The following is a 6615-nucleotide window of genomic DNA, read 5'->3' as shown; positions in this document are numbered from 1 at the left end:
AAATTACTAAAGTTTCCATAATTTGCGCTATTTAGCATAACTCCTATTCGGGACCTCGGATTGACGTGAAATTTTAGCGACATGCTTAGAAATCAGTAACTAAGGTTATGGTTCTTTCACATGTCCGAAATTCTCGTTTTAAATTAAAAAGGGCGTTACGGTCAACTTTTAAGCATTTAACGAAAATGTGTAAAAGACTCGGACAAACAACGAACCGGTCACAGAGGGTTATACCATCATGTAACCTGGTCCTAAGAGAGTCCTAAGGCATATCTAAATCAAACTTTAACGGGTCATAACTGAAGTCAAAGCAAAAGTCAAAGCTTTTGCGACTTTCGGCTCCGAACCGGGTAAAAACAGTAAATGGTTGGATCAAACAAGCTTAAACTAGTTAATATACTTATTATCATGTTTTATGAGTGTTTAAACAGGTTACATATCATCTACATTACCGATTATGCAAGAAATCACAAAATAACATTTCTGTTGACTTTTTCTAAGCACGTTTGACCCGATATTTGGACTAGTTAGAGTGGGAATCAGAGGGTGCCCTTTTAGGGGTTTAAAGCCCACATGATTACCAACATATAACTATCTTTGATTCGACAAACCACTGGACCATTTGTGATTTATCGCAAAGTCAATCGTTAAATACGACGGATTGACTTTTAAGCTAAACTATGCATAAACTAAGCCACAAAAGGTTAGGCACACTTACAGAAGCTTGGTGCACGATTATGGATGTTAGGAGAATGCTTGAGAGCTCCAGAAATGATCAGAAGGCAGGTTTGAGGTGTGTTTCACAATGGAACACTACCATGCCTTTTATAGTGAAAAACTTGGCTCAAGATCATTACAACTCACTCTAGGATTGCTCATGGATGATCAGCAGGTGTCCTAAGGTGCTAGGGGACATGTAGAGGGCGCCCATGCTTCAATTAATGCCTCTATGATCGTTTACAAGCTCAAATAATGAATCTGTCCAAGAATTCTGCATCTGGGACCTTTACGCGGCCCGCATTAGGATCAGGCAACCTTTACGCGGGCCGCCTGAATCCTAATGTCAGAAAACGAATCAGCAGGTGGCTCGCGGCCCGCATTAACTCACCCATAACCTTAACGCAGCCCGCATTAGACCTGATTTCCAAGATTTTCAAATCTTTTGTAATGATTAACTTGACCTTTCGGTTTCGAAGGGGTAACTTTGCGATTTGGCCCTCGATTATTTACCATTAAGGGCCTCGTGACTTTTACCCGCATTGTTAAGTCCTCGGTTAGTTTAATTATTATCCGAAAAGCCTTAACTTTTATTGTTGACGCTTTTAACCCTTCTCATACGAATTTGATCATAACTTTCTCGTTTTAAAACGGAACTTCGCGAAATTTATATTGTATATTCTAGTGAGCGTATTTTACTGTTACAAAGCCTCGGGTTCGTCAAAGGGTCACTCAGAGGTATAAATTAAACATATTGACACAATTAACCCCTGTAGCTTGTAATCTCTCACTTTCTTCCGCGTTTCGCTCCGTACGATCCATGATTTATTCGTTTAAAAGTACGAGCATCATTTAGGGTTACTTTACAGTATATTTACCCTTCGTTGACATTTTTAACCCTCGAATTTACATACTTTCAAGGTTTGTCAACTTTAGTCCTTTATTTAGTATTTAGCACCACGTGTAAACTCATGACACGTGTCAACACATTATTGGACACAAAATTCCGAGGTGTTACATAAAGATCCAAGAAAAGGATCGTGTAAGTCTAGATCATAAAGTCTCACGGTATATAGATTCACACACAATAGCTTAAAGACTCAAGTTTCATCAAAGTGTTCAACAAGTTTCACATAGTTTCAAAAGATTCAATATCCACAAACCCACGAATTTCGCATGGCACGATGTACGAAGGTTTGGCGACATGTCCGAAACACTTATATATAGGAAGTACCAGCAGCGTGTCCACCATGTTTCGGGCACATCACTTTCGCCTCGTATTCGGTGTCATGTTACGTGTCGCATTTTGCCATCCATAACAATACACTCCGCCATTATCACATACACGTAGATTAACCAAATAGTTTCACGTAGCTTAACGTTCAACATCCTCACCACAATCCACAAAACAACGAATTCCACATGGCATGTGTTACAAAAGTTTGGCAACATGATAGAAGCACTTGTATAGAGGAAGTACCAGCTGCGTATCCACCATGCTTCGATCATGCCACATCCATCTTTTCGTCGGTGTCATGTTTCGCCAACCACAACATTAGACTTCATCATTTTCACATAGATCAATCAAGTAGTTTCAACATTTCCACCACGAGTTCGCAAAACTACGAATTTCACATAGCACGTGGTACGAAAGTTTGGTAACATGCCAGAAACACTTATATATAGGAAGTACTAGCGGCGTATCCACCATGTTTCGGACATGTCACACCCGTCTCGTCTTGGGTGCTAGGCTATGTATCGTATTTTGCCACTCACAACACATACGCATTAGAGTATACATAGATTTAAATAAGTAGTTTCTCATAGCTTAGTGTTCACATTCTCATCACTGATCTGCAAAACACTAGATTTCGCATGGCACGTGGTACGAAAGTTGGTAACATGCCGGAAACACTTATATATAGGAAGTACTAGCGGCGTATCCACCATGTTTCGTCCATGTTATTTCTGTCTCGTCTTTTGATGCCATGTTACGTATAATTTTCTGCTACCACAACAACACATAGATTAAACAAGTAGTTTCACATAGTATCAAGTTTCCCATAGTTTAATCAAGATTCCACGTAGTTTACCAACATGAATCAAGCATCATAAATTTAGTTCGATCCTGAGAGATTAGAATTATTGTTTTAGATTGCGGACATACGTGCGATTCGTGTAAAAAGTCTCGAAATGAACGAAGAATCAAGTTTAAAACCACACATAAAATCGAGGTAACATAAAAGATAGGCTCATAAATGTTCCGGGTAGAGGAACGTTGACTAACCAAAGTGAATCGAACCCCTTTCGAATTGAGGCAACATCTCTTAACTTACTTAGACAAATACGTCATCGATCTTAGGCCTACGATATCTGTCCTTTCGATCATTACACATTCCTAATTGATTGGGAATTTCGAGACTTTGGCGAGACAGAAAAATTCAAAGAGTGGGACTAGTTATCAAGGTGTGAGTTTCACCTATAACTTGACAACTCCGTACCCTAACAACGTTGGTAAATATCAAAAGATAAGACCTACTAGAATATAGTATGGAAATCTCCCTCAAGGTTTGGATGTCACTCCTGGCTTGAAGGTAAATCTCGTGCAAAACACAAACACCGCATAGCAGCGTTTTCAAAGTATCCAAGTTTATATTGTGTCAGCCTTAGGAAAGGCATGTAAGTTTTTAACAAGATTATGTGTTGCTAGGAAGCAAGTACGGTAGAATGCATAAGTCTTAATCAACAGATAAGAGTCAAGATTCCTAGAACTATAGACTAGGTATAGCATTCCTACTTTTCCTAGTTCCCTATAGTTATGGCTCTAATACCAATCTGTCACACCCCAACCGATGGCGGAAACCTCGGGGCGCGGCACTAAGCGTTCAGATTGCTCATGAGTTTCCATAACACTATAGTTTCAATATAGATTAAACAAATTCAAACATTATCTAAAACCAACCACAATCAACCACTACGACAAGTATCAAGATTACATCAAACTTTCAAATATTGTTCATAACTTAATTAATTAACTAGATGAGTTTCTAAGCATCATCCTAGCTTGTTTCTTGAATCCAACATCCTATCAGTCTGCAACATGTATTAAAATAATGTCAATACAATAATGTACTAGCGAGTATACAAGTTTGAGTATATAGTATAATAGTTTAAAAGACTCATATCCATCATGTAAACATATAATAGTTTCAGCCATGGTAGTTCACACAGTCCAAGTGATAGCCCAAGTATCCCAATACGTTAACCACTTTCCCAAGTCTCAAGGAAAGCAAAATAGACTCCTCCTAACAATACCCCCGAGAACAATGGGGAGGTGGATTACTCCTATAGCGCTGCTATTGTTAAGGCGGAACTACACACAAGGATTAAACTTTCACATAGCATAAAGAATCAAGAATCCAAAAAAGTATCAAATTTCACGTTCACTGAGGATAGAGTATGTTTTCAAACAAGTTTCAAGTATCAAGTTTATAGAATACATGTTGCATCCCAAAAGTTTAAAAACAAAAAGGGATCAAGTATACTCACAGTGGGTGCTAAGTATCGACACTTACTGATTGGGTCGAAGGGAGCGCTAAGATTAGCCTGATTATAGTTTAACAGGTCAGCGTCGGACAGAAAAGTAGAATCGTGCAAAGTGTCGGACCACTCTCCTGATTGGATGGCCATCCGGATGGACGGTCATCCGGTCGGATGGCCTGTAGATTAAACGGATCACCATCCGATCGGATGGTCATCCGGACGGATGACCATTCGATCGAATGGTCATTCGATCAGTGAGTGAGTCTCCTAAATGTTCAAACTTTTGAAGTTTTCGTTGTAGTATAAATCCAAGTCGTTCGATCGAATGGTCATCCGATCGGATGACCGTTCGGTCGAATGACTGTCTGAGTGTAAGTTTCAAAGTTCAAAGTTCTGATTCAAAATAGTTTAAGTGTTGAAGGTTGGGAAGAACATGTCGTTCGGTCGGATGACCATTCGATCAGATGGTCATCCGATCGGATGGTCATTCGACTGATGTGATATGTTCCTTTTGCCACCTTCGTAAAGTTTCTAAGTTTGAGTCTAACAGAGACGACATGATAACGTATCCAGACAACGGAGACCCACTAAGGTTCAGCTTGCCGGATCGGATGGGAAATCACCCCGTTCGATCGGACAGCTGTTCTTGGCTGGGTTTCATGTCTAACCTGTAATCCGGTCATCTTCTCCGGTGGGAGTCTGTTATCAAGCTGACTCCAGACTAAGGAACAAGTCCTAAGCCTGTTTTGGATCTAGATTCCACCGTTTTGAGTAAAAGTTTGAGAAAGTTTGAAGAAGAACATGTAATCAACTGAAAAGCTTAGATTTAGTAAAGATTCATGGTAAAACAGGTGGAAATCGCTTAGATCTGAGCTAAAGCTTGACGAAAATGACATCACACAGCCGATTGTACAAACCGCCATAGTGACGTCATCCTCAAGAGCTCGAATCTTAGTGATTTCATGGTGAAAAGTAGGATTTTGATGTAGAATCTTGTGAGAGAGTGTGTTTAGATTGAAGTTGTACAAGAATTAAGTGGAAAACTTACAAGAATCGCCCAAAATTTGGAAGAGAAGTGCCTTAGAACGGAGAGCTCGTGCGTCTGGTCGGAGGAGTCTGTCACATCAGTGAAGAATGATGTGACAGCTCGTATTTATAGTGTCAGAGGAGAGAAAGGCGGTGCGAGTAGGCTGGATCGGATGGCTGTTCGGTCGAATGGCCCTCCGATCGGATGGTCATCCGATCGGATTTCCATTTGGACAATCCAATCCTTTCAGCTACTTTTTCGTCTTTGGTTCGTTTTGCGAGTTAGATTAAGCGTTGCGTTGCGTATTATTGGGTAATATCATTACATGATAAGATTATTTAATTAACACAAAAGTCTCCAAGCTTCCAAGTTTACATAAGTGTCAAGTCTCTAGTTTCTCGTTTAACAAAGTCTCAAAGTTTCACGAGTTACAAGAGTCAAGAATCAAGTATCAAGAGTCAAGCATCAAGTCTCTAGTTTTTTTTAAGAATCAAGTATCTAGTATTAAGTATCAAGTATCAAGAATCAAGTATCAAGTATCAAGAATCAAGTATCAAGTATCAAGAATCAAGTTTCAAAGTATTCAAGATTCACAAAGTTTCAAGACTCAAGTATCAAAGAGTCAAGTTTCACATAGTATAAGGACTAAAATTGATAAAAGGTAAAAGTTTAGGGACGCAGGGCGTTACAATCCTAAAGACTGTTATGCACAAAGACTGTTCTATCAAAGCTCTGCTGATTACAAAGACTGTTAAGGCCTATCTACTGCTGATTGTCAAAGTGTTGTTGAAGACAAAGTATTGCTGGATTCAAAGGCCTGATCAACCTAAGAGGAAAGCACTGCTCAAATTCATCGGTGATTAAAGCATCATCAGTGGATTGCTTCATCAGTGCTTAGTATAGTTTGTTTATCAATGTAATAGTGTTTTGTATAATCAGTGTTTAGAAGTTGTTATAACTGTTAGCTGTCACTGTCTAGGCGACGTCAGTTTAGATGCTCAGTGGTTAGGATTTGTACTATAAATAGCCAGTGCATGTACTGTTCTATTTTGCTCTTTTGCACACACACTCATCTTGTACGAACAACCATAGTAAGCTCAGGCTGAGAGGGAGTTAGTGTTATGCATGCATAAGTTGAATTATTATATTCTTTCAATCTTTTGACTATGAAAGCATTGTATGATCAAAGCTAATCTTTCGTTGATTGTGTTACAAAGTTTTACATTCATTTCCGCTGCAATTATTCTCTATTATAACTTCTTTCATTACCATCTTAATTAAAACAACACAATCAAGTCAAAACTCAGATCCTAACAGACCGAATGTGT

The sequence above is a fragment of the Helianthus annuus genome, chromosome 17 (assembly GCF_002127325.2).
Source record: "Helianthus annuus cultivar XRQ/B chromosome 17, HanXRQr2.0-SUNRISE, whole genome shotgun sequence".
Lineage (NCBI taxonomy): Eukaryota > Viridiplantae > Streptophyta > Magnoliopsida > Asterales > Asteraceae > Helianthus > Helianthus annuus.
This window is presented reverse-complemented; position numbering follows the sequence as displayed.